This window comes from Lemur catta, chromosome 4, assembly GCF_020740605.2.
Source record: "Lemur catta isolate mLemCat1 chromosome 4, mLemCat1.pri, whole genome shotgun sequence".
NCBI lineage: Eukaryota > Metazoa > Chordata > Mammalia > Primates > Lemuridae > Lemur > Lemur catta.
Genome location: NC_059131.1, coordinates 17,560,443 through 17,586,390, shown reverse-complemented (window position 1 = coordinate 17,586,390; position 25,948 = coordinate 17,560,443). Strand labels below are relative to the sequence as shown.

Below are 25,948 nucleotides of genomic sequence, written 5' to 3'. Positions count from 1 at the left end.
ATAAATGAAGTAAATACAAACCGGCTGAAAAATGACAGCCAGTTAGATAACTAACTAGCAAATAACAGAACCAAAAAACCTGATAAAATTAAGAGTGAACACAAACAAATAGAAATAGCTGAGAAGATGTAAATAAACATGGCTCTTAATTAAGGTAAAAGTATAAGTACTAATAGGAACTTACTAAAATTATGTGGTATTTGACCAAGACACAGATTTTTCCTTATTTATTTATTTTTAATTAATTATTATTATTATTTTTTTTTTTTGAGACACGGTCTCACTCTGTTGCCCTGGCTAGAGTGCAATGCAGTGCAGTGGCATCATCATAGCTCACTGCAACCTCAAACCCCTGGGCTCAAGCAATCCTCCTGCCTCACTCTCCCACATAGCTGGGACTACAGGCGTGACCGACCACGCCTGGCCAGAATATCATAATTTGTGATCAACCACTCTCCTACTGCAGTAGGCTCCTGAGAGCAAAAGTGAGAGGGGATGCACCAGGTGAAATTGCCTGTTTATTATTATCAAAGAGTTTGGATCACAGGCAACTAGAGACTCCTCTGCCTCAGTTACAGGTAAGCCAAACACCTGAAACACTGAGAACAGGCCAACTTGTTTCTTGGTTTCTTTGACTTAGGCCCACATCTTAACCCACAGAAAAAGGAGGAGGAAAAGGCAGTCAAACATTTCCACAAACAACCATGATGGAATAGCAGGAATCAGATTTATTCCCCCAGCTTATACACTAGAAAACTAGATGAAATAGCAGTTTTCAGATATTGAACAACAATCATAGCGGGAGTGGAACCCCAGAGAAAAGGTGAAAAAATGAGATGAGTCCTACAATGGCCTAACTTCACACCCTTTAACCAGTTTCCAGGATACAGCATGTGGGGGAGGGAGGGCTTGAACCGAGCCTGCTGGCCTCAGACAGCTGAGGAAACAGAGACTGACATTTAGGGAGGCCAAGGAAGCCAGAATTTATGGAATAGCATAGAGAACAGAATTACGTACAGAGACAATGCCCGGGAGAGCTGCAAAGGAGTCCCCTCAAGCCATTGGCAGAGTGTGGAGCTGTCATGTGTGAAAGGCAACTACCTGAGACTAGAGCAAAAGCTACTGAAAAAAATGGGCCAAATAATTCCTAAAACTCATACAAGGCTAGAATAGTTTGTATTCCTACTTGGTAAAGAGAAAAGACTTCATAATACATGAGACATCATGTAAAGTCCCCAGAAGGGAATCAACCTCTAAATTAGCTCTAGAAGAAAAAGGCTGCTCACAGCTCTGGACCCACCCTAACAATGCTTCCTCAAAACAAGTCTCAAAGACATCATACTCATCTCAAAAAATTTAACAGCATGCAAAAACTTAGATCAACATTACTTAGAAATATGTAACTAAATCTAGCACCCAAGAACATAAAATTCACAATGTCTGATATTCAATCAAAATTTACCAGCCATGTAAATAAAAAGGAAAATATGACCTATAACCAGGAGAGTAACTTATCAATAGAAAACTGACAGAGACAGAACTTGGCAGAGGGAAATACTAAAAGAGCTACTATACATATTCTCAGTATGCTCAAGAAAGTAGAGAAAGACATGGAAATGTTGGAGAGAAATGAAGAATACACTGCATGGGATTTGACAGTAGATTAGACAGTTAACTTGAAAACATAGCAATAGAGGCCGGACGCAGTGGTTCACACCTGTAATCCTAGCACTCTGGGAGGCCGAGGCGGGTGGATCGCTTGAGGTCAGGAGTTCGAGACCACCCTGAGCAAGAGCGAGACCCCGTCTCTACTAAAAATAGAAAACAAATTAGCTGGCCAACTAAAATATATATAGAAAAAATTAGCCAGGCATGGTGGTGCATGCCTGTAGTCCCAGCTTCTTGGGAGGCTGAGGCAGTAGGATTGTTTAAGCCCAGGAGTTTGAGGTTGCTGTGATGTGAGCTAGGCTGACGCCACGGCACTCACTCTAGCCAGGGCAACAAAGTGACACTATGTCTCAAAAACAAAAAAAAAAACAAAACATAGCAATAGAAAATATCCAAAATGAAGCACAAAAGGAAAAAATACAAAAAAAAAAGGGAGAGAGAAAGTCAACACCAGTGATTTGTAACAACATATAAACAAGCTATAACATATGTGAAATTGAGGTCCAAAAACTGGAGGAAAAAAGGTGATAGAAAAAAATATTTGAAGAAATAATGGGCAAAATTTTTTTCAAATGCTATCAAAACCATAAACCCACAGATCCAAGAGGCTAGACAAAATCCAGGCAGGATAAACAAGGAAACCCACACCAAGAAAAATCATAATCAAACTGTTAAAAACCAGTAATTAAGAAAAAATGCCAGAGGATACAAGAGGAGGGAAAAAAACCTATTATGCACAGAAAAACAAAGTATGCATGATAGCAAACTTCTCATCAGAAATCATACAAATGAAAAAACAATAGAGCAACACTGTTAATGTACTGGAAGAAAAAAAATGCCAACCTAAAATTCTATACCCAGTTAAAATATATTTCAAAAAGAAAGCGGAAATGTTTTTAGACAAAGGCTGAGAAAAATCTATTACCAGCAAATTGTGCACTTAAAGAAATGTTCTTTAGACAAAGGAAAAGAATATTAGATCAAAGTTTGAATCTACATAAAGGAATGCTAGTAATGGTAAATAATACATATAAAGGACATCTTTGTTTAAGTCTTGAATTTCTGGTTGTTTGGGGTTTTTTTCTTGATTGTCTTAAAGTCAAGAAAAATCTGTGTTTTGAATAGAAACTACAAAAAAAAAAAGCAACCCCTCCAAAAGAATCTCACTATCCTGAACCATTGTTAAGAGATTCATATTGATTTTATAACACTGATCGGGCATATTTCCATCTTTTTATAATCTCTAGAACAGTTCTCACCATAGAAATTATATGTTCTTTGAAAGTTAGAAAGAATTAGCTGGCAAAACGATCTGGCCCCAGACCAACTTTTCTAAAATCAGTTTGGGTGTTTCATAATTTAGTTTAAATAATTGTCTTAGAGTTAATAAACAGTGTTCTCTTATAATTTAAAAAAATCTCTTTTCTATTTTTATATCTTCTTTATCCTTTCTAACTTTGATTTTCTATCTTTTCCTTGATAAGATTTGTCAGATATTTTTCTATTTTGTTTTTTAACCCTAAAAAACAGCACTTAGATTTTTTCATTTCTGTGGTTTCTGTTTTTTAATTCATCTGTTTTTGTTTTGGTCTTATTAATATCCTCTTTTCTCCTGGGCATTTATTTTGTTGAGTTTGTGTGTTTTGCTAAATTCTGAGGTTCAGTGCTTAGTCCATGTATTTCTTTATCAAAAGTGAAGTTAACAAAGATTATGAATTTACTTCTAAGTGTAGTATTAATCTTAGCCTGAGTCTCATTTCAGCTTGCTAAATAATCATCAGTTATTGTATATCTGATCTCCTGTTCGACACAATATTTACTTAAGAAAGCTTTCTGTTTTATTTTTCCAAGTGGTGGGAATTGTGCATTTTTAAACTTCTACTGTAGTCAGAGAATGAACATATATAGTTTCAGCTTGTCTGGAATTGACTTAGGTTTTCCTTTGTGGTTTAATCTAAAATTGATTTTTTTAAATGTTACATTAACTGGGAAACTAGAAAAATATACTTAATCCTAAATTTAAATATAATAAAAGCTTCATAGGTAACTAAATAAACCCCTTATTAACAATGCAAGTCTTATACTATACTTCTTCAGGCTTACAATTTTTACTGGCATTAAATGAACCTACACATTATGAAGAATAAGGACAGAGATTCTCAATTTTGTATCTAATCTAATTTTATGTTTACTATGCTACACTTACAAAGATTAAGCAAAGAATGTTCCTTAAAAATGTAAGGAATTTCTAATTTCAAGGAATGCCAAAAAATTTCATAGCTATTTAAATTCATTTCCATGTTTAATATCTCCATGTTTATGTTTGATTGAGGAAGTTAAAGTGACAAAGTGCTTGAATAATCACTCCATATCAAACACCACTGTCAAAACCAATATAGCACCCCTCTTTCTCTAAAATCATAAAATGTGGTTTTACTAATAAGTAGTACATTACAACTGTGACCTTTCTTATATGAGACACTATACTGCAACTATTTGTGATTACAACTTTTTAGGAGCCCTGCCATATCATAAACTTATAGTGACCTAGTAAAATCTCTAAATCCGTCAGTTTCCCAAATCTATGTTTTTGCAGTTTCTTTAGAAGAATAATTCACTTTTAAATCCTGTTTAAGAATCAGGTTCTGATCTCAAACTTGGTTTCACTGTAAGAGAAAGAGATGGATGAATCCCGGCTCCACTGTGAATTATTTAACTTCTAAGTAAGGCTTACTATGAGTCAGTTTCTTTATACATAAAATAGATTCAATAATAACTTACACCTCAATGGTTATTGGGGAAGTATCTGAAAATATATATAAAGTATCACAGTTCCTGATACATAGCAATTATTAAGTATTAGCTATTATTGTGATTATATTTTTTGCTTTTCTCGTATCAGCTTGCTTTTCTCTTAAGTTCACTTGATCCCGCACCCCGTAGAGACATTAGCTATGCCTCCTCATTTAAGATCATCTTCAGAACAATAAAGGTCTCAATGCCTTCACCAACTAACTGGTAACAGAAGTTAAATTGAGTACCTCTCAACTATGCTTACTCTTGCCGATCACCTTTTGGCTTTCACAGCATCCAGATTTAGTCGGAGAGCATTTCATCTTTCCTCTCAATGGTTTCATGATCAGAAAGGAGAGTGAGTTTCTGACATACACATTTATTTTTCAAAAAGTATGTTTTACCTCTTACCAATAACTTCCGGCCCCCCAAAAGCAAATCCTCTTCTTCAACACAGTCAAGTGATTGGTCATGCATTCTCAATAGCTACACCACTCAATAATTTTAACTATCCTTTGGAAAATGAAAGGTTCTTTTGTGTTTCTACAGTCTTCAGTTTCCAAATACTTTAACATCATTTTCAAATTACCATTAAAGGTATATTAAAAGGCTGCTTCAGTTTATTGCTGTACAAAAGAACAGGTGCAGCTGGGTTGGAGGGAGACAGGGAAGCACAGAACAGCACAACTTTATTAACAGCTACCCCAGGTCTTTGGATAACCCCATAACCTTAAAAAAAAAAAAAAAAAAGTTGTACTTGTGACCCAGCTCCCATGAGGGTGACACCAAAAGTTTTCTTTCTTACTAGCACCTATTTGCCTTCTTTCATGAAGCTGAGTTATCTTTCTAAGTCACAGTGTCCTTTGCAGTTGGCTAAAGAGAAACCGAAAAACCCATGGAGTTGGGGCAAGTTACATTTTCCCCTAAATTGCTCCCACACCACCCAAAAATAGGCAAGTATTCTTTTAATTTTTCTCAGACTCAGGACTATTATAAAAAATTTCCTTGCAGAGAACACAGAGATTACTCATTAAACCACCATAACACATTATTAACAGTTTTTCCTACCTGTCCCAGGCCCAGGACTTCTTAAAGTAGCTAAACCATATTCTCTTCTCATTTCAAAAGTTAACTAAAGGATAAAGAACAATTTTTAAACAAAATTATGAACTCGTCTCTTAAAACAAAAGGTATATTTACTAAATACTTATTATGTGGTAAACAGTGTACTAAGTGTTTTGCCTAAAATAATCTCATGTAACTTATGTAAAGTCAAATAGGAGGTAATTACATAACAGGTATAGGGGTTAAGGGGAGGAAGGAATAATTTTATTTAAGTGTCACAAAGAAATTCAGCAAGTGGAACCAATAAAATCAACAAGTAATTGATAGTAAAATGAGCCATGAATAGGCTACTTACAGATCAGGAGGGAAATATAATAATAATATTAAAAAAGCACTAGAGGCTGTTATAATACACTTTATTCTTTGGTTTCTGGCTACACACTAAGCTAATTCTCAGTCTCTTAGAAAGTACCTTATATTTGTACAGGAGTAACCTTAACTTCACTCTGGATTCCCTAAGCATTAAGACAACCTCCAACTACAAAATTATAAATGAAAACTAGCCTTAAAAGTTGAACTCCTTGACCAGCACACTAAGACAAACAAAAGAAATACAAAGTGTAAGGATTAGAGTAGAGGGATTAAAGATAAAAAGTTATAAAGAGAGGTACAAAAACTAGAGAAGCATAGACTCTAGGGCTAGAATGCCTGGATACAAATCCCAGCTCTAACACATACCAGCTAGGTAAACTTTGGCAAGTTAATGTCTATTTCATCGACTTTCTTGTGATGATCTAACGAGTTAATCTGTATAAAGTGCTTAGAAGAGAGTCTGGTAAATAGTAAGCACTATAAAGTAAAACTGTCCTTTGTAGGCAATATAATTTTCTATAGAGAACACCCAATAGACTCAAGAAATTATTAAAAATAAAATTCAGCAGGTTGCTAAATACACATAATTCAATTTTATTTTGGGACCTTTTTCTTATGGAATTTTTCAAAAAAGTTAGAGACTATTATTAAGAATTACCCCTCTTCCTCTCCACCCTACCCCCAATCACAAGTGTCTCATGCATGATCAACACAGGGCCCATCTTGTGTAATTCCCACCCACAGCCTCCCCTGTACTCCAGATAATAATAAAGCAGGATCCCAGGCATAACTTTGCATATATCAATATTTCGATATGTATCTCTAAAAAGGACTTTTAAAAAACATAACTACATACTATTATCACACCTAAAAATTAACAATAATTCTTTAATATCAAATATCCAGTCAGTGCTCAAATTTCCCTGGTTACTTCATAAATGTTTGCTAAAATCTGGACCCAAGTAAAGTCCGAACATTGCTGTTAATCTACAGTTTCCTTTCGTTTCTCTTTTTTCTCCCTACAATTTATTTGTTAAAAAAACTAAGTCATATGTCCCAAGGAGTTTCCCATAGCCTATATTTTACTGACTACATCCCCATGGTATCATTTCAAGTGTTTCTCTGTGTTCTGTGTTTCCTGTAAGCTGGTTGTTAGCATTAGAGGCTTGATCAGAGTCAGGTTCAAGTTCAATCTTTTTGACACAAATACTTCATAGGTAGTGTTGAGAACTTTCATAAAGAGAAAGCTAATGGCTAGTTGTACTTCTTCCTGTGATGTTAGCAGCCACTGATGATCTTTACTTAGGTTCAGGAATTCACTACAAAATGGTGATGTTCTATCACTCTTTCTTCATTTATTAACAAGAATGCTCTAAGGAAAAAAAAAACTTCCCCTCATCAACTATTTGGTTACCCTAAAGTATAGTTAGTTCCTGGGCCGGGCGCAGTGGCTCACGCCTGTAATCCTAGCACTCTGGGAGGCCGAGGCGGGCGGATCGTTTGAGCTCAGAAGTTCGAGACCAGCCTGAGCAAGAGCGAGACCCCGTCTCTACTAAAAATATAAGAAAGAAATTATCTGGCCAACTAAAAATATATATACATAAAAAAAAAAATTAGCCGGGCATGGTGGCGCATGTCTGTAGTCCCAGCTACTCGGGAGGCTGAGGCAGTAGGATCGCTTAAGCCCAGGAGACCGAGGTTGCTGTGAGCTAGGCTGACGCCACGGCACTCACTCTAGCCCGGGCAATAAAGTGAGACTCTGTCTCAAAAAAAAAAAAAAGTATAGTTAGTTCCTTAGCACACTCCAAAAAAACTAATGAGTGGTTTTTGTTTTTTGGTTATTTTTTTATTTCAGAAAGAGAATCTCACTCTGTTGCCCAGGCTGGAGTGCAGTGGCACAACCATAGTTCACTGTAACCTCAAACTTCTGGGCTTGAGCAATCCTTCCACCTCAGCCTCCCAAATACCTAGGACTACAGGTGTATATCACCACATCTGGCTAATTTTTAAAATTTTTTTGTAGAGACAAGGTCTCACTATGTTGCCCAGGCTGGTCTTGAACTCCTAGCCTCAAGTGATCCTCTTGCTTCAGCCTCGTAAAGTGCTGGGATCTGTAATCTTGAGCCACCATGCCTGGCCATTTTTTTTAAAGTATCATTATGAACTTATGGATTTAAACATATTTGATATGAATCATTATATTACAGTTATGCTTATTGATGCTCAAATTGTCTCATCTTTGGCCAGCCAGAGCCCATTCAATTAAACACCTGAGTCATTTTGCCACAACCCAATTAGTGTTAGATAATTCATTATAAGATGTTCAAGGCCCCAGGTCTGGAATCAGACTGAACTATAAACCAATTTTCATATTTAGCTGGTTTCTTTCTTATTCTTTACTTCTATTAAATTAAAAATTTCTAATTATAAATAATAAATCAGTTGTGTTATACAGTCTGGATATTATGATCGAATATAGACCCAGTAATTACAGCAAGATTTCTCACTGATGTCTACTTTCAGCATTCCTTTTAATTCTAAAAAAAGTATATCCCACTCAAAGCTGGAAGTTAAATGCTTCAACTTGAGAGATTGAAAAAAAAAGATTCCTAATCTACTCTCTGCTTGCATTTTGGCTCTGGAAAGAATTTCTTCATGTTCTATTTCAAAATTTGAATGTGGTTTTTAATCATGCACAATGAAAATTCACTGGGTTTGATAAATTAATAAAATCATCAAATGTGGGGCAGTGATCAAATTCTTAGAGATTGTATTATTTTGTACCATAATTCAGACTTTTACAAAACCCTTATATTTCACCCATAACATGATATCATGAATATAAAGTTGTAAGTTCAAAATATTTGAAATACCGAAGTTATTTGGTAAGTTGTGCCTCCTGAAATCGCAGAAATAGCATTAACAGCAACAAAGAAATATTTCTTTACCTCATTTTACTACAAAGCTAATAAACATGTAAACCCTTTTCTCCTACATAGTTAGGATACATCACCGTGAAAAAGTAGGATACTATAGTTGCTGACCATTTTGTCACAAAACTCTGAAAAGAGGTGGTACAACTTGTAGATGTAACCAAAAATTGCTTACATCCACAAGTTTTACTCTTTTCTTCAACATTAAGTCAAGATCAAAAGCCACATTACTAAATGCCAATTCATCTCTCTGAAAAAAAGCAGGGTATGAATTGATATCCTGGTACAACCTCTTTTACTCAAAAAGCAAGTACACCCTTTCCTGCAGCTCAAGTTGTTGGTACTTTGATCAGAAGGAACCAATGCAACTTTTCTAGGCTATCATGGCTTAAAAAAGCAAGCAAACAATACCACCAACAAAACAAAACAAAAACTCTTCTGCTATAGTGATTTTGCAATGATAAACAGTAACAGACCTGTATCAAGTGCTAGTATGTCCTCTGTACAACAATGCATGAAAGAAAATGAAAACAAAATAGCCACTAGCATGTGCACATGACAGTAATTGCTTTTCAAAATGGTATGCCTTTGATTTGATAAGGAATTTTTGCCAAAAGCTCATTTTACTTTCTCTCCAAGCATAATATTTGCCATTAACTTTGAAACTGGTTTTACAAGCTTCTCAGTAGTAGTGTGAATATAGCTGTTTTTTGCTATGAGGATACCTCTGAATGATACTTCAGTAGTGTGGTCTTCTCCATCTTTAGCAATAATTCATTAATTTTACACTAAAATGCATTATTTTATACACTTATTTATTTTTTATCACATCTAAAAATTAATTATTACAGAAAAGGAAACTAAGAAATATTAATTCAATTTCCCAGGGTAACATAAAAGTAGAAGAGCCAAAGCTTGTGCTCTTTCCATCAGACCACAGAGAAAACTGTAGCAGGGAATACCCATTCCCTTAATATACCTTGCCAAAATTTGTTTTCAAATGTTTTACTGATTCCAAACAACATACTTTTAAAAGGCACCATTTTAACTTAATGCAAATGGTAATCCAGGATATATAACCTTGCAAACATCCTAGGGCCTTAACTCATCTGTTCAAGTACCGATTTTGTTTTATTCTTATCTCCCAAAACAACAAAACCCCATAATCTTAAAATCTAAAGTCCTCTCAAAAAAAACAAATCACAAGAAAGTGTTGTTCAAATGTATTATATAAAGCTTCTAAACACAAGTTTGGGAAATTTTGACTTTTTTTCATTTTCAAAAGGGAAAATGACAAATATGAATACAGGATATCACTCTGTGAACACTTGCAAAAGGTGGGGAGATATAAGAAATTGATGAATTAGAAATTCCTAATTTAAGGATTTAAACAATCTAATGTAGGCTGTATGACACTTTCACAAGTAGAATCAGTTAACAACCATAACCAATTAGTCAGCAAATTCAATCAATGAGAACTTCCTATTTCCTAATCTTTGCTTTTGTTAAGGTCTGAATATAGAACTTAACTATATTACTTAGAAAGGAATTCTAAATTATGATTTTATGTGCTCATTTTATGATTGCACTTAAATGGCTTCAGATAGATGTATTTAATCTCTCTAGCTCCAGAGTAAGCATTCTACGTAAAAGATGTCTTCAACTGCATTCATAATGAAGTTATTGAATAATTCATATTTTCCACATATCTAGAATCATTCTTTGCAGACCTTGGGCAGTAAACTAATGTTCTTAAATGAAAGGAATAAGGAAATATATACCTAAAAAATAAGTAAAATGGCTCTGGTAATAACATAAATTATATATTTAATCATCATTACCATATGATTCAAAAGGTCACCCCCCCCCAAAATTAGAAAAATACAATACATCTACTAGCTACCAAAGAAGTTTTAAAAGATATCATCAAAGCAACCTCTTTTTCACCTTCTACTAGATTTGATATAACTTTTCTTTGGCAAAAATTACTCAATTATTCCATGCCCTTCTAGGAGATAATCCACTTATTTCAATTGAGGTAGTTTTGGACTTCAGTATCATGAATTGTTATTATCTTGGAATTTATTGCTTTAAATATTCTTCTTCCAAAACAAAAGAGCATAAAATTAGGAATCCTAATAATAAGTAATACATCTTTCTCAGATTTTCACCTTCTTTATATTCTAGCAAAATATTAATTTACAAACCTCTGTAACACATACAGAGAAACCACCCAACTTTGATCTGTCCCCTAAAATACTTTCCATACTTTCTGCCTATTTGGAAAAAAATCTATCAATATTTAAAATTAAAAAAATTTTTTTAAATAAACACCTAACTAACTCCGTTTGGAATTTATATGTATTTTGGAAAAATAGGACTATTTTTGGTTTTGCTTTCTATTAATATTATATTTCCTTTTTGTTTTCAGTTGTCTTATGTAGTCTTTCAAGTGAGGATCCACTCCATGTTTTGGAAGTGTCATCTGATTCTTTAATTACATATTTTGCTTTTCTGGTCCAAGTGAAACTAATCCATTAGATCCCAAAGGTCCTACAGAGACAGCCTATGGGGAGTAACAGTGAAACTTCTTGCTGAATAGAAAACTCTTAACAATAAGTTTAGGAGAAAAGAAAAGAAAGGAAAGAAAGGAACTAAAGAACAATCACTAAAGTCTCTGATATCAGGTAGGTGGACTCTGTTAGAGTACTGAATTCAGTTACTCATCTCAGGGGTCATGATGTGAAATAAAATAATTATTAAACTGATATTTATTTGTTCTAGTTCTAACACAGTTACTGAGGTCTTAATCTGCACTTAATATATTTCTTATAATTGACATGCTTTTGTACTTATAAGGAATATCTCCTTTTAAAAGTGGATCTTTTCTAGGGGGGAAAGGAAACTCTTCTCTAAAAGCTAAACATTCTAACATGTAAGAACTATAACCTTAAAAAAACCTATATATAAAAACGAATATTATATTTGGGTCATTAAATATGAAATGTCTGATTTCTAATTGAAAGCTTAGTTTATTATATCTCAAACAAGAAGCAGTGCAATTAATCAAAGTATGCACCTAAGCTATCAACATAGTTTTGCCACCTTAAGGGTAGCTTGCTTATGCCAGCAGCTTAAAAGCCTGAAGAGCAAGTGGCTATGAAATTGCAAAAGGCATTTTCCACAGCTTGTTGAGAACTGAATATTTTTCCTTGCAAGAAGTGGTCCAAAGCCTGGAAGAAGTGCTAGTCATTTGGCGCAAGGCCTGGTGAATATGGTGGATGACAGAGAGTTTCCAAGTCCAGCCTCTGTAGTTTGACCAGCATTGTTTTTTGCAACATGCGGTCTTGCAAGAGGATTGGCCTGTCTCTATCAATCAATCTCGGCTCCTTAATCACAAGCATCCTCATCATTTCATCCAATTAGTTGCAGTACACATCCACTATAATGGATTGACCAAGTTTCATGAAGCTGTAGTGGTTAATACCAGCACTGGACCACCAAACAGACGCCATTAGCTTTTTTTGATGACTATTCAGTTTTGGACTGTGTTTCAGCACTTCATCTTTACCCAACCATTGTACCAAACACTTGCAATTGTCAAAAAGAATCCATTTTTCATCACACGTAACAATACAGTGTAGAAATGGTTCACCTTTATGTCGTAATAGCAAAGAAAGGCAAGCTTTGAGATGATATCTCTTCTGAGGCTCATTTAATTCATATGGTACCCATCTATCCAGCTTCTTAACCCTGCCCATTTGTTTCAAATGGTCCAATATTGTTGGAATAGTAACGTCAAACCTTGCTGCTAATGTATGCGTAAGTTGAGATGGATTTGCTTCCACTACAGCTCTGAGGTCATCATTACCCACCTTGGTCTCAGGTCACCCACATGGTTCATTTTCAAGATTAAAATCACCAGAACGGAACTTCTCAAACCATCAACATACTGTGTGTTCATTAGCCACATCCTTGCCAAACACTTCATTGATATTTCGAGCTGTCTGTGCTGCATTGGTTCCATGATAGAACTCATATTCAAAAATAACAGGAATTTTTGAATTTTCCATAGTTTCACAAAAATTGCTCTAAAAAAAAAAAAAAAAAAGATAATCACAAGCCAAAATGTGTGCTTGAAAGAACAAGGATATATCTTCACAATAAAAAAAAAAAAACAAGAAGTGTGAAAGTGAAATGTCACAGATATCAACTGTTAAACTTAGTACTTAAGGAAATCGGACATGCCATACTTAATAACCTAATAAAAAGACTGCCAAGGGGCCAAATTAAACTTGTGCCTCAAATACCTTTAAGTAGAAATTCTAAATGTTGGTACCTTCATTTGGAAGCAAGGTTTCCTACTGCATGATCTTGCCTGGTGGTTCGTGATTTTATCATCAGAGTCACTTCCAGTTACGTTTCCATTAGTATGGATAGATCTAAATTAGGAGAAAGACAAATTTAGGCCATTGAAAACATCATAGATTTTAGATACTGTGACACATCACTGTTTCCCTGTAAGCATACAAAGATTCTTACATAGATGCTTTAGATGTTTAAGAAATATCAATTCCCATTCTTGTCACTACTAGTAAGTTTTATAAAAATTAAAGATTAAAGATATAATGGATAAATATGTAAGTTGACAAGAGATATTTACTCACTTTAAAAAAAGTTGAGATCCCCAAAGGAAGCATGCAGTACATAGGGGTTTGCCTTGGAAGCAAGGGGCCCATAACTAATTAGCTCACTCATCACAGCAGCTAAAGTCACCCCAGCAGCAGTGGCCTCAGTACCCAGTGTTAGGTAAAATGTACAGTGAGAGTACTCCCAGAACAAGATAACTCTGAGATAAAGAAGTACTCAATACCATGGCTACTATTCATTCCTAGGTCACTGGAACTGGGATATTACAAACTGGATTTTACTAAATTAAAGGTAGTGCTGAATCTTCCTACTCTACCTCAAAGCTAACCAAACAGTGGGGACTTGGCAAACAGCATTCTTAAGAAATAAGAGACCTAAAGGCTTTCACTATTTAAGGCCTAATTGATTTAAGCTTTACTACCCAGAGTTAAGCTTTTTACTAACATTCCTTTTAGATCACAAAGACAGACAATGGATCAGGCTCTAGAGACAACCACTATACCACAGGTCAATTTAGAAATGTGGAGCTACTTAACTCTACCTGTGGCTCCACCCCTATCACCCTTGGGCTTTATTCAAAACACAAACCATTCTGGCTTACTACCTTCTCTCCTATTGTCACACCCCCAGTTCTCCTCTTTGCTTTCTCACCTACTCCACTTGTTCCCCCACTGCTGCCCTTCTTCCAATCTTTTCTGCAAGGACCTCTGAACCTCTTCCTAAAGTAGTAAACAAATCACTTCTATATCCTCAACCTCATCACCGACCACCCCTTTCAACCACTGGACTATACCCGGCTCTTGAAAAGAACCCTGCAGAGTGAAGGGATGGATGTTCTAATGTGGGTCCAGACTTTCATTACTCTACCTGCTTTTTCCTCACTCCACTTGCTATGTTATCTCCAGTCTCAAAACCTTGGCTGTCTCCCAAACTACCAATCCACCTAGTATGTTACTTTCCTTCTTCCACTTCACCACCCTCAAACTCCTAATCCTATTGGACAGTGCAACTCTAACAAGCAGTCTAGATACATGGTACATATGTTTAATCTTTTCTGATGGTCTTTATGCTTCCTGAAGCTAGACCACTCCTGCCTGTATGGAGCATCCAGTGTTCTGCCTTCCACAAGAAGACATCCACAAATAAAATAAAACAAAACTATCAGAGCATTTTTTTTAAGTTAATTTTTAAAGTAGTTAATACATGTATCTGGTACAAAAAGGAAACTATACAAGAGTTCTTATGGTGAAACAGAAATTTTCTCCCAATCATCCAGCTCCTTTCCTTTGTTTACCGTGTATTCATAGGTATACTATGCATATAAAAGCATATACATGTATTTTTTAACAAAGTGGTGGCATATTAAACAGTTTCACACATGTTCTTTTTATGTAATGTATCTTAGCACTCATTTCATACCATTGCTTATAGAATTCCCTCATCCTTTTTTAACAATTTAATATATTATGTGAATACATCATAATTTATTTAATCAGTCTCTCACTGATGATGTTGTTGCCAATATTTTGTCATCACTGACAATGCTGTATCTGTGTACTCATGAAGCAGAATTACTGGGTCAAAGAGGGTCTGCATTTTAAATTATGATAGGCTTTGCTATCACTGTGCTCTATACAGTTTAACAGGGCTTAAAAAAAATATGGACACATGTCAGTAAACCTTCCAGTCCTGGGAAAACTAAGATGAAACAGCAAATTCTCATAATATAGCTCCAATTATTAAGCAAAGATGTTCTAGAAGATTTTCAACTAAGTAATCCAAGATACTTATTAAATTTATAGTAAATGACAAGATAAATTTACAGTAAATGACAACAAAAAAGAGGTTTATCAGGGCCTTCCATTATCCCAAAATCTTTTCTTTTAAATTAAGGTAATAATTCTAAGATGTATAACCTGTCTAACTTAAAAGAGGACTTGAATTAATTACAAGTTAAAAATACAAGGTAAAGAGGATTAATTATAATGAAACCATGGGAATAAAATTAAAAGATTAGACACTGTAATAGATGGTATGGCCATATAGTATCCTCCAAAGATGGCCACCATCAATTCCTTCCTTCCTGGTGTGCACATGTCCCTCTGCTTATCAATAGATGGGCTTTATTTCCCAGTCCCTTGAATCTTGGCTGGCCTTGTGACTTGCTTTGACCAGCAGTAAGCATGTGGTGGAAGGGATGTTCTGAAACTTCAGAGACCAAGAGGACTAGCAGCTTCCCCTCACTCCCCCTTGGAAGCCAGAAGCCATGCAAGAAATCCAAATACCCTGATGTGACAACGCTTTGGAGAGGCCATGTGGAGGCACACAGAAGTGTCAGGCATGTGAGGGAAGCCTTGCTTAGACTATCCAGCCCAGAGCAGCTACCAGCTGAGTAAGTGATCCCAGCTGATGCCACATACAGCAGGAGAATCCCCTAGCCAAGCCTTGCCCAAACTCTTGACCCACAGAATTGTAAAAATAATAAATCATTGTTGTTTTAAGCCTCAAAGTTCTGAGGGGATTTTTTATATGGCAGTAGGCAACTGAAACAGATACTATCGAACTCATGGTATCAGCAAATTACAAACACTAAGTGTGAAATTTGGGTCTATGTTTTCCAGGTTATAAGTTTTTTCATTTTTCAATAAGAAGAAAATATGTAAATTTTGTATCTGAACTGTATGCACCTGTACAAAGAACAATGAGCCTAGTGGACTAGAGTTTCAAATATAATTTTAGAAAATGCAGATCATTCAAATGATGTTTCTACAGACAGATTCTATACAGACAGATAACATATCATTAAATCAGAACTCAGCACAGGCATTTGCATGTCAGGGAAGACCAAGATGACACAGTCTTGATAATTGTTCTCTGAAGACTTAATACAAAAAACTAGATGAATGCATAATTAAGATATTCATTAGACTGTCTGCCTCATACCTGATGGAGTTTTTTGATGTTTTAACTGAGCTTTTGATAGACACTAAGTAGCTGTCAGTTTGTGATTAAATCTTCTAATAAGAACACACAAGGATAAATATTCTATAAGGTTGGTTAAAGTTAGAACCATATATGGTAAGAGCCCAAGAATCTAAACCTGTCCTCTAGAACTGCTCCCACTGAGATCACCAATATTCTTAAATGTCATATCCCATGAAAATGCCTTAGCCCTTTCTGATCTTAAATAGCATCTACACAAATATTAATAACAATTCTGCATCAGGCACTAAGTGCAGCCCACACTCAAGGGGTGGGGAGTTAAGTTCCACCCCCTTGAGGGGGGAAGTGTCTGCATAAATTATTATGAATTCTTCTGTACAAGACAAATAAATAAGTGGGGACATTTATTTATTCAATCATTCATTTTAATCAGTATGGACTTAAGAGATATTTACTTTATGCTTGGAATTATAATGCAGTAATACTATGGTACTTATTTTTTTGCTCAAATTGTTCCAGCTTTGGTTGTTGGGTCTTCACGTGGCTCCTGTGTATCCTTTTGCCAAGTCCCTATCCTTTTGGATTTTGAGTAGTTTATTACTTTTTGCACTAGAAGATGTTCCAGGATCATCTTGCATGTTCCCTGACCCAGCCCTAGAATCAGCCATTTTCCAAGGAGCCTCAGTGCTTTCTGTTGGAGAACGCACAATCTAAGTGCTGGATATGCTCATGCTACTGGGATGTCATTGCTTCTAGGCCCTCTCAAGAGACAGAACTAGGAAATAAATGTATATGTAGTAGGCCTTGTATACGTATCTATAATTATTTCTACATCTGTATCTATATTAAGCTAAACATGAGTTCGTGCTGATGTCTCGAACTCTAATCTGGTATCACATGGTTCATTCTAGCCTTCCTTCTGCCCCTGGTTATCTAAAACCTCACTCCCCAAAAGGGAGAAACATGGCTCCCACCATTTACCATTCATTTACTTATTTTTTAATCCCAGTACATGTACAACGGTTTCAGAATTGTTGGCCCATACTCTCCTGAATTTTTGTCCTACGTTTACCTCTTGAAAAGTCTTATTAGCAGAATCCTATTAGACGTACGCACTTCTAAGATCTTTAACCTGGATCACCTCTTCTCTCTCTGCATACTCTACCTAGGTGATCTTTCATATACATGACTTTGCTTACTTTCCAAATGCTGATACCTCCCAAAGCAGAATCTCCAACCCATATCTCTCTCCTAAACTTCAAACCCACTTTTCTATGAACTGGATTTCAATTTAGGTGTCCCACAGGCACCTCAAACTGAACTCGTCATCCTTCCCTAATCTTCTCCTCCAGGGTTCATCTACTGAATGGCATCATCATCATCATCAACATCTACCTATCTGCATAAGCCAGGAATTTAAGATTAGGTCCATCCTCTTCCCTTTACATCTCCCTAACACCTAACTGACAAAGCATAAATCCTTCTCAAATCCATCTTCTACTCTCCATCCCTATGATCCTACTGTAGCTAGTACAACATCACCTCCAATGTAGGAATATTTACTGTTAGAACAAATGAATAAATAAGATAGCTCCCTAATTGCTCTCCCTACCTTCAATTTTACCTGGCTTTAATCCATTCACAGTACAGCCTGAGTGATCTTTCTAAAAACCAGATCATATCACTTTTGCATTATTAAAATTTGTCAATAGATTCCCATTTCTCTCAGGATAAAGCCTAACTACCCTGACATTGCTTTCAAGGTTCTGTATGATACTAAACATAGTTACCTCTCCAGCATCATGTGTTTCTTTCTCTCACTTTATGCTCTTTGCAATCAACTAATCTAAAAATCTCAATTTCTCGTTCCTGTTTCCTTCCTCAACTCGGATGTTCCTTCTTTAGAAAGCCATCTCTGCCTCCCCCTACATCTGGGTTAAGTGCTCCGACTCTATGCTCACATTCTACCATGTGGTCCATCCACAGCAGCATCCATCACACTGCATTGTAACTACTTAGTTATTTAATATTTTGTATCCCTTACAAGACTGTAAGCTTCATCAGGGCAAAAATCACATTATCTCTTCTATGGTTTCAATTTCTCCCCGCTGAAACTCGTGTTGAAATTTGATCTCAAATATGGCAGTGTTGGGAGGTGGAGCCTAATGGGAGGTATCTGGGTCATGGGGGCAGATCATTCATGAATAGCTTAATGCCCTCCTGTGGAGTGAGTCCTCATTCTCTCAGGACTGGATTAGTTAGCACAAGAGCAGGCTGTTATAAGATCAAACTCAGCTTCCTAGAATTCTCTTGCTTCCTCTCTGACCATGTGATCTCTTTGTACATGCCCACTCCCTCTTCTACTTCTCCACCATGTTTTGACCCAGCATGTGGCCCTAACCACAAGTCAGCTAGATGCAGTGCTATGCTCTTCAACTTCCCAGCCTGAAGAATCATGAGCCAAATAAACCTTTTTCCTTTATAAAATACCCAGTCTCAGGTATTCTGTTACAGCAACACAAAATGGACTAAGACAATCTCATTTATCATTGTATCCTCAGAGAATAGCCTTTCGCCTAGCACACAGGTATACAACAAATGCTTAAAATAAATGCTTTTAAGTTCTTATTTTTGTTATTTCTGTGGCTTAGGTTTAATGACTATTTTACAGGTAATCAAATTTCTTTTGTAGGGTACAAAGTTTAATATTAATCTGTTAAATCCAGTTTACTAATTATATTATTCTAAGAGTATTTCCTTGGATATGTTCTTCAGAAAAATTCCAAAGCTAGTATAACTTCTGAAACCTTATCTGTCTGGAGATCTCCCTTTGCCTTTGTGTGTAATTGACAGTGTGGCAAGGTATAAAACTCTGAGGTCACAACCCTTTTCTCTCAAAACTATGTAGAGAGACTAATGTCACCTCCAACAGTAGTTCCCCAACTCCAAGCCTAGAACCAATACTATTTGGTAATGAAGTTTTCACTAGTCCTCAGTACAATCAAAAAAAGTGACAGTGTTATTTAACCTAAAGCAAAAATTATTCAATTGCTTATTTGTGTTATATTTTATGTCTTTGTCAACCACCCAAATTTTCTACTAGAATTTTACTATTCCATAAATCAAAAAAGTCTGAAATTCTCTCATTCAGCATTTTTCATTAAATATTAATAGGATACTGGATTCCAACCTGATATCTTTCCCTTGAAAATCATTTGGTTCCCCCCTCCAAATACTTGTAGAATTTTGCCTCTTACTATTGAACATTAGAAATGTGACCAGTATATTCATTAATCTTATTTATTTGGTGAGTCCTTTTAAAAGCGCAAGTCTTCACTTCAGCAACATTTTCTTTTTTTTTTTTTATTTCAGCTCATTATGGGGGTACAAAAGTTCAGGTTATATATATTGCCCATGCCCCCCATCCCCCCGAGTCTGAGCTTCAAGCATGTCCATTCCCTAGACAGTGCTCATTGCACTCATCACATAGGTATGCACCCATCCCCTCCCCCCATCCCTCCTAGTCAGAACATCAAGCGTGTCCATTCCCCAGACAGTGTGCATCGCACTCATCAAGTAGGTATACACCCATCCCTTCTCCCCAGCCCCCACCTCTGTCCAATACCCAATTAGTCTTATTCCCAAATGTGCACTTAGGTGATGATCAGGGAAACCAGTTTGCTGGTGAGTACATGCCGTGCTTATTTTTCCATTCTTGGGATACTTCACTTAATAGAATGGGTTCCAACTCTCTCCAGGAGAACCAAAGAGATGTCATATCACCGTTATTTCTTATAGCTGAGTAATACTCCATGGTATACATATACCACATTTTGCTAATCCACTCATGAATTGATGGGCATTTGGGTTGTTTCCACATCTTTCAGCAACATTTTCAACCCTTTCTTGACTACTTATGCATCATCTCTGGCCCTTCCTTCTAGAACATTCAGTTTATATATACCAGATCTCTTAGATCTTTTTTTTTCTTTTTTAGTACAGATGGGGTTTCACTCTTGCTCAGGCAGGTCTCGAACTCCTGAGCTGGAGCAATCCTCCCGCCTCCAGCGTGCTAGGATTATAGGCATGACCCACCACGCCCAGCCAGATCTCTTAGATCTATCTACTGTGTCTATTACCTTTTTTTGTCATGATCTCCATCTCTATCTTCCCATAATTCTAGAACATCGTTTGAACTGGTCTTTTCTAGTATGATTTTCTGGAGTACCAATTCACTTTTCACTACTATTATTAATGGCTATTTTAGTCCAATATTAATGATTTTGTTTTCCAAAAGCTTTTTCCTATTCAGAATGCCCCTTGTTCATAATGCCCCTCTTAAATCTTAAATTGAGTCTAAGCATTTGAATTTTTTACATCTAATGCAGTATCATAACTATTTCACAGGCAGCCATCTGCTGTGAAAACTCAAATTATTCCTTTAGAACTGCTGAGTCTTCTAACTCCTATGATTTTTCTGTTTGCTCACACCTACAAGAGAGATGGTCATGTTCTTCCAGAATCAGAAGCCTGAGAAAGGCTCTCTCAAGGACTATTTAGATCTATGTTAAAATCTTTTTCAGAAAATCTCTCCTTTATGTCAACCCCAAAACCAGCTGGGGCCACAACCTCTTCTCTAACTACAAAGAAGAGCTTACTAAGGTTAGCCTCAGTAACAGTCTTAATCCAGTCAGTGGACTGGCTCTCTGTGTCAATTAGGATTAAGTTCAGCTGCACATGAACAGATACCTGTGATTTATAGAAAAAAAGAGGTTTATTTTTCTCTCACATAACAGGTCAGAAGGAAAATGGTTCAGGATAGATTGGCAGCTCTGTAGTCACCAAGAACCCCTGTTCATTCCATCTTTTCACTCTGCTACTCTTACCCCATGGTATCAATGCTCAAAATCATCTCATGGCCAAAAGATAACCACAACTCCAGAAAGCACATCCACAACCTAGGCAGAAGAAAGGAGGATGGGGGCCAGGCGTGGTGGTTCACACATGTAATCCTAACACTCTGGGAGGCAGAGGTGGGAGGATCACGAGCTCAGGAGTTCGAGACCAGCCTGAGCAAGAGTGAGACCCTGTCTCTACTAAAAAAAATAGAAAAATTAGCGAGGCACAGTAACACACATCTGTAGTCCCAGCTACTCAGGAAGCTGAGGCATGAGGATCACTTGAGCCCAAGATTTAAAGGTTGCAGCGAACTATGACGACGCCACTGCACTCTAGCCCAGGCAGCAGAGTGAGACTCTGTCTCAAAAAAAAAAAAAAAGAAAGAAAGAAAGAAAGGAGGAAGAGACAAGAGCTCCTTCTGAGGCTTCCCAGATGAGTCCATATCCTTTAAAGAGCTTTCCTATAAGTCCAACCCAAAGACTTCTGTTTACAGCTGCTAGGAAATGTCACTTTACAACTGGGCTCAATGATGTGCCCACAAGAAACAGTTATGCTACTAAGAAAGAAAATGAGAAGAGATACTGGGTAAGCAGTCTCTACCCGCATGGTTTTTCTCCCTTTCCTGAACAAGTTTCTAGTTTGCCAATGTCCCTCTTATTTATGATATACAGAATTGAAATCAAACATGTTACATGTATTCTCCTTAGCATAGAAGAGTTAACTCTTTCTGCTGCGAAACTCAAGTTATTCCTTCTATAGAATTGCTGAGTCATCTTATCTTCTATAAAACTTTGATTAATGCATTTTAAGGTTGCCCAAATTTCCCCGTAAGTCATATCAAGCTTCTAATTATTTCAAACACACATTTTTTTTTGCAAGAACTGTTCCAAAACAGGATTCCTCCATCTTATATTTGTGCAATTGATTTTCAAGGACTCTCAATTGAGCATCTTTAGTATGAGACTGTGGTCAAGTTGAAGATAGAAAAAGACATAGTATTGGACCTAGAAAGACTTGTGGTATCAAGTAAGCTAAGAAGAAAGAGCAAACATAAACACAAGACTACAAGATAACATACAAAACTTTCCAAACAAAGCTTAAGAGAAAATAAGTGCTACAAAAATGTAGAGTAAGTGTAAGTGTAAAATGAAAGGAGGTAAAAGGTTAAAAGAGAAAACACCTGACAATGTTTGTAGGAAAAGGGTAATTAGTAGAGAAGAACAGAGGCTACAGAAGAAAATATGGCTAATGGAACAGCATCCTCCCCTTCAACCCTGCATTCCACCCCCATATCCCAGCTCTCATAGATCTTACTCATCTACAAACTTAAGTGTCTGCAGAATATATTTCCCAGTCTCCACTACCTTACCTTCTATTTATTATTCCTCAGTACACTGCAATCTGGTTTTAGCCCTACCACTCCACTGAAGCTGTTTCTGTTTTGGTCACCTCTTACTTGCCAAATTACTACTCAGCCCTTATTTACCCTTTGGTAATCCAGCATTGTTGACCACTCCTTTATTTTTCTGGTCTCCATGGGATTACTCTGTGCTCACCTCTCACCCTTCCAACCATTCCCCTCCCTTGCCTATGTTGGCTCCTCTTCTTCAACATACCTCTAAATGGTAGCAGTCATTTAGTCTCATAATATATGCATTCTTCCTGAGCAACCTCACCAATGAACTAATATTACCAACTACTATTACCACTTATATACGACTTCCAAATCTTTCTAAAGCCCAACATCTGAGTTCCAAATCCATATATCCACTAGTTGAACAGACAACACTTCTCCACGTGGTTGTCTCACGGGCACCTCAATCTCAACGTGTCCAAGGGACATAGTAGTATCTTCCATTCTCACCTCAAAACTGCTTTTACTCTTGAATTTGCTACAATGGTTTCTGGCAATATTATTTCTCTACTCAACCAATCAAGAAACCTATGAATATTCTAAAATCACCCTTCTGTCTCATTCCCACGCCCACTCAATCTTCTTAATTCTACATATTTAACATTCTCTTATATTTGTCTCCTCAGCTCTATCCCTACTACTACTACTACCTGAGTTCAGGATTTCATTATATCACTGGATCACCAAAAAGGGCTAGTTCTCCCAGCCACCAATCATGCACAGTTCTAATCCATCCACCGTGGCACCAAAAAGATTGTTCCATTTCAATGACTATATTTTTCATTCCCTAGATCTCTAATTGACTCTCTTTAATAAATGCCTATTCCTATTTTATAATCACTTCTTTTTGTTAAGAATATAATAAATTCCCTATCATAAATTATTAGCTACACTTATTTTAGAACTCTTTTCTAGTAACTTTTTACTTGATCCTAAGTTCTTCTGTTTGCTGATTCTTTTTTATAGTGTTGGCTTTCCTGAAACATTTGGAGATTCTTATCTTTGTACTTGGGATTCTGTTACACTCTGCTGGCTTTTGGTACAGCTCACCCAGGGTGCAATACTCATCTCATATTGCTTTTAGCAGGAGTGGTGGAGTAGCAGAACATGCCACCACACAGGGTACCAATGCCTGGTCTTCTAGGCATGAATATGGCCAGTTATTGCAGGTGCATCCCAGGCTCATAGACCCAGGACTTCCATATGCAGTTCCCACAGGAAAACAGACCCTTTGGACCAAATTGGTGTTAGAATGTACAGAGGTCAGAGTTGCTTGGCTGCTCATTTAGTAATGCTAACAAATCACACTATTGATTTTTCTGGGACCCTTCCTACTCCCAGTTTCCCTAACCTCTGGATGTGAGTGTTACCCACAGGATCTCCTATCTATTTTCAGAAATTCTTCACAGTTTCTGATTTACAGAGCAGAGTTATCCTTCCTCTGTTTTGTGTCATGGCTACATATATATTTTTCCATTATTTCTATAGGTTTAATGAAGGAAAACAAAAAGATAGTGAGTGTTCAGTCTGCCTTCTTAAAATTGGCCAGAATAAGTTTTCCAAAATACAAATCACATCATGAATCTGTCCCTTTCTCAGCTTAAAACCCTTCAGTTGCTCCCAATTTACTACAGATTCTAAATGCCTTAGTGCCACATTCAAAGTCCTCCATATCTGACTGACTTCACACACCTGCCCATTCCCCACACAATACCCTTGATGTCCAGTCATACCTAAGTCCCTATGGTTGGCCATACACAACATGCTTTTTCAGGCCTTCATATCTTTGCATTCATCATTCCTTTGTCTCTAATGCTTCCTTCCCCAGCCCTGACATTTTTGGTCTTCTAGGCATCCTTAAAACCCAGTTTCAAAATGGTGAGAAGGGATGCGTAACAAGGTATTATCAGTGGTTGTTTTCATGATTTTTGCTTATCTGTGCTTTCTAATTTTTATAAATTAAGAACATACTACTTTTATTGGGGGAGTTAAATTTTAAAAATCTGCTTAGGAGTCCCCTCCTCTGTAAACTCTTACTTAACTAGTAAAAAAAGCTTCACTCCTCTTTGTGCCACCACACTGCAATGTTACATATCCATTTTTTATTATACTGTATTGAATTTTTTTCTTCCCCTACTAGACTATAATCTCCTTGAGGACAGAGTCCAAATCTTCATCTTTCTCTTCCCAGAACCTAAAAGAATCTGAAATCTCTTACATGCCAAATAAATGCTTGCTAGATAAACGCATGAACATCAACAAACTGGAGGACTATTCAATAAACGGTGCTGGGAAAATGGTATAGCCACATGTAGAAGATTGAAACAGGATTCATACTTCTCACCACTCACAAAAATTAATTCAAGATGGATCACAGACTTAAATGTAAGACATGAAACCATAAGAATTCTAGAAGAATATGTTGGAAAAACTCTTCTAGATAATCAGCCTAGGCAAAGAATTTATGAAGAAGACCCCAAGAGCAATCACAGCAAACAACAAAAATAAATAAATAGGACTTGAATAAATTTAAAAAGCTTCTGTACAGCCAAGGAAACAATCAACAGAGCAAATAGACAACCTACAGAATGGGAGAAAATATTTACATGCTATACATCTGATAAAGGGCTAATAACCAGAATCTACAAAGAACTCAACCAAATCAGCAGGAAAAAAATCAAACAACCCCATTAAAAAGTGGGCAAAAGACATGAACAGAAGCTTTTCAAAAGAAGATCAACTAATGGCCTATAAACATATGAAAAAATGCTCAATGTCACTAATCATCAGACAAATGCAACTCAAAACCACAATGAGATATCACCTAACCCAAGTGAGAATGGCTTTCATCAAAAAGCTCCAAAACAATAGGTGCTGGCACGGATGTGGAGAGATAGGAACAATTATGACACTGTTGGTGGGAATGTAAATTAGTGCAACCTCGATGTAAAATAATATGGAGATTACTCAAAGAACTAAAAGTATACCTACCATTTGATCCAGCAATCCCACTACTGGGTATTTATGCAAAGGAAAAAAAGTCATTGTATCAAAAACACACTTGCACTAGAATGTTTATTGCAGCATAATTCACAATCCCTAAGATGTAGTATCAACCTAAATGCCCATCAATTCATGAGTGGATTAATAAAATGTGGTATATGTATACCATGGAGTACTTACTCAGCCATAAAAAATGAATTAATGCCCT

At 36.4% G+C, this 25,948-nt stretch overlaps 1 protein-coding gene across 8 annotated transcripts in view; it reads right to left on the bottom strand.

Moving 5' to 3' along the window:
• Positions 1-25,948, bottom strand: part of NCOA1 (nuclear receptor coactivator 1) — a 241,129-nt gene that overhangs the window by 173,868 nt on the left and 41,313 nt on the right. For 7 of the 8 annotated variants that reach the window (XM_045549164.1, XM_045549169.1, XM_045549165.1 and 4 more), the window contains exon 2: positions 13,171-13,273. The gene's annotated coding sequence lies outside the window, so the exon portion shown is untranslated. Of the gene's footprint in view, positions 1-13,170; positions 13,362-25,948 lie in introns of those variants that run through there. The other variant, XM_045549166.1, reaches the window with a different exon arrangement.